Here is a 10,129-nt window from a genome sequence, read left to right on the forward strand (position 1 = left end):
TTCCTCTTGATCTTGTGTGTGTATTGCAGCCACTTGCTTTGTTTCTAATTGCCTGGTAAGCTCTGCTAGTTGCTTGGCAAACACCTTGTTTTGGGCTAGAATTGTATCAACATGGTTCAGCTCCATGACTCCCTTAGTGTTGTGCCTTTCTGATGCATAGTAGTACTCATTCTCAGCCACTGTCTCAATCACTTCAATGGCCTCTTCCACAGTCTTTTTCCTGTTCAATGAACCTCCTGATGAATGGTCTACAGCCTTCCTTGATTCATAAGAGAGTCCATCATAGAAAATATGCAATTGCACCCAATCATGGAACATGTCTGGTGGGCATTTCCTTGTCAAATCCTTGAATCTCTCCCATGCCTCGTAGAGAGTTTCACCATCTTGTTGTCTAAAAGTTTGAACCTCAGATCGAAGCCTATTGACCTTTTGTGGGGGGTAGAAACGTGCCAGAAACTTGCTTTCCACCTCATCCCATGTTGTTAGACTCCCTCTTGGGAATGATTCCAGCCACTTAGCTGCTTTGTCCCTAAGTGAAAATGGGAACAAAAGCAGTTTATAGGCATCTTCCTGGACTCCATTGGACTTCACAGTGTCACAAATTCTCAGGAATTTTGTGAGATGTTGGTTGGGATCTTCATTAGCACTTCTACCAAATGAACAATGATTCTCCACAAGTGATATTAGCTGTGGTTTGAGCTTGAAATTGTTGGCCTGAATGGGTGGTTTCTGGATGCTGCTACCACAATTCCCAGAGGTTGGGTTTATGTATGAACTAAGAACCCTCCTCTCAGGAATGACATTGTTTCCATCAGCTCTCTCATGGTTGTGAACTTCTCTATCCATGTTGAGATCTAAAGCTTCCTCAAAATTGTCCTCAGATTCTCCTTCAGATTCCTCTTCTCCCACTACTCTCTTCCCTCTTGCTTCCCTTCTAAGTCTATGAAGGGTCCTCTCTGGTTCGGTATATGGAGGAGTTGATGTCTCTCCTCTCCTACCTGTCATACAAGAACACAGCACAGGCAACAAACAAGTGAAATACTCTTGGTTAATGGAAGAGTATGGTTAGAGCAATTGAGGAATTAATTCAAACAGTTAGTGAGTCAGTGAGTTAGTTGCTTGAATTTAAAGGCATAAAGAAAGAAAGCATGTAACCGAGTGCAGAAATTAAAATTCAACAAATAACTTGTACTGAATTATTCAAAACAGAAAAAAAATGCTCAATCTAGTTAACTTCCAATTTGAGAATTGTCAATCGAAAGCCAATCCCCGGCAACGGCGCCATAAACTTGATGTGCATAAACTAGTTATGCTACGATTTAGGAAATTGCACGATCGGCAAAATTCCTTCCGGCAAGTGCACCGGTTATCGTCAAGTAAAAACTCACAATAGAGTGAGGTCGAATCCCACAAGGATTGGTTGAGTGAGCAATTCGGATTAGAAGTGTGTTCTAGTTGAGCGGAATCAAGATTTAGATGAGAATTGCGGAATGTAAAATTGGCGGGAAACGTAAATGACAAGAAATTTAAATGGCGGAATCTTAAATTGCATGAAGTAAAGAGCAGAAGCTAAATTGCTGAAATTAAAGGGAATGAGGGTGATTGCATGAATTTAATTGCAGAATATAAAGAGAAAATGGAAATCAGAAATGGGGAATTCATTGGGTTATAGGAGATATTGAGATCTCCGAATCAAAACATGTTTATCTCTTCCTCAACCAATGCGTTCATTGAATTTTGCTTGGCAATCTTATATGATTGGATCCCAATCCCTTGGCTCACCAATTCTCTCTAAAAACGAACAAATTCCCAATCCCTTGGTTTAAATGTTCATAAGAAGAGATGATGCTCGATCACTGATTATACCACACAGTTTCATGAACCACAATTTGGTAGGATTACATGTCACAATATCCATCCAAACCCCAATCCAATTCACTGTGAGAAAGCTTCTCTAGCATGAATCCTCCATTCCTTTCCCAAGGTTCCGAAGGATTCCAATTATGGGTAGTTTCTTTCCCAAGACAACTACCCAATGGAATTAGATCGAGAAGCTTTCTAACAAAATTCAAGAGAAAAGATTGAAGAAGAAGATAAACTATTATTGATTCATTGAATTACAATAGAGCTCCCTAACCCAATGAAAGGGGGTTTAGTGAGTCATAGCTCTGAATTCAATTACAAAGATATGAAAACTAGCTAAAAGTCAAAGTAAAAGTCCCTCCTAACTTAAATTCTATCCTATTTATACACTTTCTATATTGAGCTTCTGTTGTGTTTCTTGGGCTTTGAGGCCTCTCCATGCTTTCCTTTTGCCTTGGGTTTATGATCCATAATCTTGATGAGGCTGTTGATCCAAATTCTGTAACATTTATTGAGCCAACTTAGTGATAATCAAATAATAATACATGACTCAACAAATTGAAATTTCAGACTCATCAATCCTTCAGGCCCAATCCCATAAACCATGATATTCAATTGGGTTTCATGCCAGAGTAAGTTTAAGTTAATGTTTGTGCTCAAAGACTAACTTAAACCGCAATATTTTTGGCCCAGAAACCTTTTCCAAGAGTGGCATTTAAGTTGTAGTTTAAGCTTAAACTGCAGCTTAAACGCCAGACACTTCCAGTGAAGCCTTTTGTAGAAGTACGTTTAAGCTTTAGTTTAAGGTTAAACTGAAGCTTAAACGTGGAAATGGAAGAAGGCAGCCCTGGAGAGTCATGTAGTCGAACACGTTTAAGCTTCAGTTTAAGGTTAAACTGAAGCTTAAACGTGGAGATAGGAAGGGCAGCCCTGGAGGTCGAACACGTTTAAGCTCCAGTTTAAGGTTAAACTGGAGCTTAAACGTGGAAATGGAAGAAGGCATCCTGGAGGTCGAACACGTTTAAGATCCAGTTTAAGGTTAAACTGGAGCTTAAACGTGGAAGCTGAGAAATGTAGCCCTGGAGGTGTCGAACACGTTTAAGCTCCAGTTTAAGGTTAAACTGGAGCTTAAACGTGGAAATGGAGAAAGCAACCCTGGAGGAAGAACTTGGTCGAACACGTTTAAGCTCCAGTTTAAGGTCAAACTGGAGCTTAAACGTGGAAATGGCTCCCTGGTGCACTTCCCATTTCTGGCGTTTAACCTCCAGTTTAAGGTTAAACTGGAGGTTAAACGTGGAAATGCTTCCTGATTGGCATTCTCATTCTGGCGTTTAACTTCCAGTTTAAGGTTAAACTGGAGGTTAAACTTCAATTCCAGCATTTCTTAGCCTTCATGATTCTGGCGTTTAAGCTCCAATTTAGGCTTAAACTGGAACTTAAACTCCACATGTGATATTCAAGCTTCCTTTATTGATTTTGTTGCTTCCTTGCTTAGCCTCTTCTTCCCTGAAATCATCCAAACAATTGCATCAAAGTCTTGCAAAATTTCATGAGAAATCTTCCATTCATAGTATTCAAGTAATATAACTAAAAACTCATGGAATTTGCATCAAAATCATACTGTTTGGATGGTTCATTGCTTTGTTCTTCTTTTAACCATTCTTGGTTACTTTAAGCTCAAGAAAATGCATAAAACCACTAAAACTAACAGAAAAAATACTAGTGAAACTAGCCTAAGATGCTTTGGCATCAAAACCTCATCAAAGACAAAACCAAGGCCCCCACCTTCAAAAGTTACGTGAGAGGAACAGAGGTGGACTTCAGCCCCAATGCCATAATAAGGGTTCTTCAGCTGAAATCACCACATTTTGATGAGCCCAGTTATCACGTGAGAATAAGTAATGGCCCCGACAATAATGAACTTAAAGAAATTGTGAATGATATGTGTGTTATAGGATCTGACTGGGAAAGGTATTCAGATAGAAGACCTCGGTTCATCAGGAGAGGAGACCTCATCCCGGAAGCCAAGGGATGGTTTGAACTTGTGAGGAGATCTATCCTCCCAGCTGCAAACAATTCTGAGGTCAACGTAACTCGAGCTACTATGGTACACTTCTTAGTAAAGGGTGGAGGCATCAATGTGAACGAAATTATAGCTGTGGGGATTCAAGAATCAGTCGAGAAGAATGATCCATGTGCTAGACTTTGGTTCCCCAGCACCATCCTTAGGCTGTGTACGAAAGCCAAGGTAGTCTTCGAGGACAGCAATCCAACTTGGGTAAACCCTGGAAGGATGGTTACACTCCAGCGTATAACGTATGTGACACCTGCCCAACAACAAAGAAGGCCTCAAATAGGGAGAAGAACACTACAAGAAGAACCTCACCAAGAAGAACCTCAACAGGAAGAATATCAGCAAGAAGAGTACTATGATCTAACCAATATAAATTTGGCACACATTCAAGGAGCCATTGAGGACTTGGCAAGGAGATATATGGAAGGGCAAGAGCAACAACTACATGTTCAATCCCAAAGGATGGATCGTCAAGAAGAACTCCTTTCTAATTGGATGAATCAACAAGGGGAGTGGCTGAAATAGCAAATGGAACATTATTCCCAGCTCACTCAAGCCATCAATCAAGTGACTGAAAGGCAAGAGCGTCAAGATAAACACCTTCAAGAACTCAACCAACGCCAGCTAGCTCAGACGAAGGCATTCAATGAGTTCAGTGTACTTAATGAAGGACGGCAACTACATAGGGAGGAGTTCAACATAAACACTCAAGCCAAGTTGAACTATATGTCTAGTCATATACATAATCTACACTCTGCAATCCCTAGGTATGATGAGATCCAAAAAGATCTCACAGAACAAGAGGAAAGGAATGTGAAACAGCAGAAAGAAACATTGAAAAAGAAGATGGAAGATGCTGGCTTCTGGAAGAAGTTGATTGGAAAGAGCAAGGGAAGTGGGAGTGCAAGCACTCAAGAAAAACACAAGGAGGACAAACAGGAGGGAGAGCATGAACAACCCCATGAGTAAAAGGTGGTGGAGTTCCCTCATTGTTCCTTCTTTCTTTTTCAAGTCTTTTAAATAAGGAAAATCATGTATGAAATAGAACATGCTTCCATGGTAGTTTAGGAATTTCAATTCTGTCTTTAGTATTCTCCTTACTTAGGTCTATGCTTGCTGGTTCAAGTTGCATGATTTCATTTTCATCTTGCTTAATGTATGCTTGTCCTTTTAAGCTAAATAAAAAAAAAGAGATGTTATGAAAGACCAGAGTGATGTTCAAGTTTTGGAGTAGGTCCTTAAATTTGTGGTGTAGTAATCACTTAGCTAAGTTAGTTCACCAACAAGGTGGGAAGGCAACTATCTGTCCTGAATCATATACTTGAAACACACCCCATGAGACTAGCTAAATAATAAGATCCTAATAAGAAAAAGGAAAAGAACAATAAGAGTTGAAAAAGAAAGAAAAGTTAATAAAGAATAAGGCTAGGCACCAAGGGCTTGAAACTTGAGGGATGTGTCTGTGGTGCTCTTGTACCAAGGATCTGCTTGGATGAATAAGTTCTTAGGAGTGCTTCATCACTTGGTAACTTGGGTTAACTAACCTGGGATTATCAACTGAAAATCCACTATCAAGAGCAACCTTGCTACAGAACATTTAGTAACCCAAAGAGGTGTTGGACACCAAGACATCAAGGAAAGAAAATAACAAAGCATGTGCATGTGGTGTACATGTATAGGGGAGAATGACTTGAGGGAGTAAGTTCTTAGGGGTGTCTCAACACCCAGCAACTTGAACCAACTGGTTCGGGAATGTTGGCTGAAAGCTTATCTTAAAGAGTCGCCCCCTCACAGAACACTTAGCCTAAGGATGAAATAAACCTTGGAAAGACAAAGGGATCAATAAATAAAAGTCTCAAAGGGTGCAATAAAGTGAGTAATCCAAGGCATGATAAAGGTCTGAAAGCTAGTAAAGGAATGAACCTAAGTTGCTATGCATGAAACCCCATAAAACCAAGAACATGACTTCCACAATAATGATTCATTCATCTTGTCATTTCATTCATCATTCTCTTGTTTCAGTACTTGCTTAGGGACAAGCAAGCTTTAAGTTTGGTGTTGTGATGCCAGGGCATTTTGGCCAGTTTCACTGACCTTTTATTTATGGTTTTAAGGTAGTTTCATGCATTTTCTTAGGAAATAAGCAAGTTTTGGGTAAATAATCACTTACATCTTGATTCAAGCAAACATTGTGAATTTTACATGATTTCATGAGAATTATGCATGAATTAAAGGACAAATTGAATGATGCATGTCTCATAACTTGGATTAGAGCTTTGATGCACTTTATTGCTTGATTTCAGGACAAACGAAGCAAGGAAGAACCACGTTAGTAGCCACGTTAGTATAGCTAACGTGACCACTAACGTGGAATGAAGGCTAGCTTGCAACGTTAACGAGAAAAGTGATTGCCAATAACGCCTTCGTGAGCCATCATAGCCCACGTCAGTTGCCACGTTAACTATGTTAACGTGGAAGCTAACGTGGAAGAGAAGTAGAACTCCAACGTTAGTGGTAAAAGTAAGTGCCACTAACGTTCCAAAAGGGGCAATTGGCCACGTTAAGAGCCACGTTAACTTAGTTAACGTGAGCTCTAACGTGGAAGAAGAAGATGATGCCAACGTTAGTGACACTCACCTTTGTCACTAACATTGGATTGAGCCACTATGAGCCTCGTTAGTTGCCACGTTAACTACATTAACGTGGAAGCTAACGTGGAGAAGAGGGATGATGAGCCAACGTTAGCGACACTCACCTTTGTCACAAACATTGGAGATGGCTATCAATACCACGTTAGAAGTCACGTTAACCTAGTTAACGTGAACTCTAACGTAGGAAGTAGGGGCGTTCTGAAGCGTTAGTGACAAAGGTAAGTGTCATTAACGCTCTCGAAGATTTGGCAAGCCTACGTTAAAGGCCACGTTAACTATTCTAACGTGAACTCTAACGTTGGGAGAAAGGGGTACTCTCAATGTTATTGAAGAAGGTAAACCCCAGTAACGTTTGCGAAGGGCCAAGGTGAGTGACAAAGGTTTAGTCCAACGTTAGTGACAAAGGTGAGTGTCACTAATGTTGGCTCATCTTCTTCTTCCACGTTAGAGCTCACGTTAACTAAGTTAACGTGGCTCTTAACGTGGCCAATTGCCCCTTTGGGAAAGTTAGTGGCACTTACTTTTACCACTAACGTTGGAGTTCTACTTCTCTTCCATGTTAGCTTCCACGTTAACATAGTTAACGTGGCAACTAACGTGGGCTATGATGGCTGACGAAGGCGTTATTGGCAATCACTTTTCTTGTTAACGTTGCAAGCTAGCCTTCATTCCACGTTAGTGGTCACGTTAGCTAGACTAACGTGGCTGCTAACATGGTTCTTCCTTGCTTCCTTTATCCTGAAATCAAGCAATAAAGTGCATCAAAGCTCTGATCCAAGTTATGAGACATGCATCATTCAATTTGTCCTTTAATTCATGCATAATTCTCATGAAATCATGTAAAATTCACAATGTTTGCTTGAATCAAGATGTAAGTGATTATTTACCCAAAACTTGCTTATTTCCTAAGAAAATGCATGAAACTACCTTAAAACCATAAAGAAAAGGTCAGTGAAACTGGCCAATGCCCTGGCATCACAACACCAAACTTAAAGCTTGCTTGTCCCTAAGCAAGTACTGGAACAAGAGAATGATGAATGAAATGACAAGAGGAATGAATCATTATTGTGGAAGTCATGTTCTTGGTTTTATGGGTTTCATGCATAGCAACTTAGGTTCATTCCTTTACTGGCTTTTAGACCTTTATCATGCCTTGGAATACTCACTTGATTGCACCCTTTGAGACTTTTATTTATTGATCCCTTTGTCTTTCCAAGGTTTATTTCTTCCTTAGGCTAAGTGTTCTGTGAGGGGGCGACTCTTTAAGATAAGCTTTCAGCCAACACTCCTGAACCAGTTGGTTCAAGGTGCTAGGTGTTGAAACACCCCTAAGGACTTACTCCCTCAAGTCTCTCTCCCCCATACATGCACACCAAATTAGGCATGTAAAATGCCATTGCACACAACTCTGGGCGTTCAGCGCCAGGTTGGTGCTTGTTCTGGGCATTGAACGCCCATTTGTAGCCTATTTCTGGCGTTGAACGCCAGAACCATGCTTGTTCTGGGCGTTCAGCCCCAGCTCTCCTCCAGGGTGCACTTCTGGCGTTCAAACGCCCAGATGCTGCCCTTTTTTGGCGTTCAGCGCCAGAACCATGTTCTGTTCTGGTGTTGAATGCCCAAAACATGCTTCTTACTGGCGTTTAAACGCCAGTAAGGTCTTCCTCCAGGGTGTGATTTTTCTTATGCTGTTTTTGATTCTGTTTTCAATTTTTTATATTTATTTTGTGACTCCACATGATCATGAACCTATAAAGACATAAAACTAAGAAAAATATAGTTAAATAAAAATTGGGTTGCCTCCCAACAAGCGCTTCTTTAATGTTAATAGCTTGACAGTGGGCTCTCATGGAGCCTCACAGATGTTCAGAGCATTGTTGAGACTCACCAACACCAAACTTAGAGTTTGGATATGGGAGTTCAACACCAAACTTGGAGTTTGGGTGTGGCCTCCCAACACTAAACTTAAAGTTTGACTGTGGGGCTTTGTTTGACTCTGTTTTGAGAGAAGCTTTTTATGCTTCCTCTCCAAGGATGCAGAGAGAGATCCTTGAGTTGTAAACACAAGGTTATCCTCATTTAATTGAAGAATCAATTCTCCTTTGTCCACATCAATCATAGCTCTTGCTGTGGCTAGGAAAGGTCTTCCTAGGATGATGGATTCATCCTCTTCCTTTCCAGTATCCAGGACTATAAAATCAGCAGGGATGTAAAGGCCTTCAACCTTTACTAACACGTCCTCTACTTGTCCATAGGCCTATTTTCTTGAGTTGTCTGCCATCTCTAATGAGATTTTAGCAGCTCGTACCCCATAGATTCCCAGTTTCTCTATTACAGAGAGGGGCATGAGGTTTATCCCTGAACCAAGTTCACACAGAGCCTTAAAGATCATGGTGCCTATAGTACAAGGTATTATGAACTTTTCAGGATCCTGTCTCTTCTGAGGCTGTGTCAGTTGATCCAGATCACTTAGTTCATTGGTGAACAAGGGAGGTTCATCTTCCCAAGTTTCAATACCAAATAATTTGGCATTTAGCTTCATGATTGCACCAAGGAACTTGGCAGCTTGCTCTTCAGTAACATCCTCATTCTCTTCAGAAGAGGGATACTCATCAGAGCTCATGAATGGCATAAGGAGGTTCAATGGAATCTCTATGGTCTCTAGATGAGCCTCAGAGTCCTTTGGTTCCTCAGAGGGAAGCTCCTTATTGATCACTGGACGTCCCAGGAGGTCTTCCTCCTTGGGATTCACGTCCTCTCCTTCCCTTATAGGTTCGGCCATGGTGCTTATATCAATGGCCTTGCACTCTCCTTTTGGATTCTCTTCTGTATTGCTTGGGAGAGTACTAGGAGGGATTTCAGTGATACTTTTACTCAGCTGGCCCACTTGTGCTTCCAAATTTCTAATGGAAGACCTTGTTTCATTCATGAAATTAACAGTGGCCTTGGACAGATCAGAAACTAAGTTTGCTAAATTAGAGGTATTTTGTCCAGAGTTCTCTGTCTGTTGCTGAGTGGATGATGGAAAAGGTTTACTATTGTTAAACCTGTATCTTCCACCATTATTAAAGCCTTGTTGAGGCTTTTGTTGATCCTTCCATGAGAGATTTGGATGATTTCTCCATGATGGATTATAGGTGTTTCCATAAGGTTCACCTAAGTAATTCACCGCTGCTATTGCAGGGTTCTCAGGATCATAAGCTTCTTCTTTAGAAGATACCTCTTGAGTACTGTTGGATGCAGCTTGCATTCCATTCAGACTCTGAGAAATCATATTGACTTGCTGAGTCAATATTTTGTTCTGAGCCAATATGGCATTCAAAGTATCAATTTCAAGAACTCCCTTCTTCATAGGCGTCCCATTACTCACAGGATTCCTCTCAGAAGTGTACATGAATTGGTTATTAGCAACCATGTCAATGAGTTCTTGAGCTTCTGCAGGCGTTTTCTTTAGGTGAATGGATCCACCTACAGAAGTGTCCAATGACATCTTTGATAGCTCAGATAAACCATCATAGAATATATCCAGGTTGGTCCATTCTGA

The 10,129-nt window shown here is 40.7% G+C and overlaps 1 non-coding gene across 1 annotated transcript; it reads left to right on the forward strand.

The window, feature by feature from the left end:
* Nucleotides 1-316: 316 nt before the first annotated feature.
* On the forward strand, nucleotides 317-420 carry LOC112780336 (small nucleolar RNA R71). The gene has a single exon (XR_003191180.1). It is a non-coding gene; the product is annotated as a small nucleolar RNA R71 (small nucleolar RNA).
* Nucleotides 421-10,129: the final 9,709 nt, after the last annotated feature.

This window comes from Arachis hypogaea, chromosome 19, assembly GCF_003086295.3.
Source record: "Arachis hypogaea cultivar Tifrunner chromosome 19, arahy.Tifrunner.gnm2.J5K5, whole genome shotgun sequence".
NCBI lineage: Eukaryota > Viridiplantae > Streptophyta > Magnoliopsida > Fabales > Fabaceae > Arachis > Arachis hypogaea.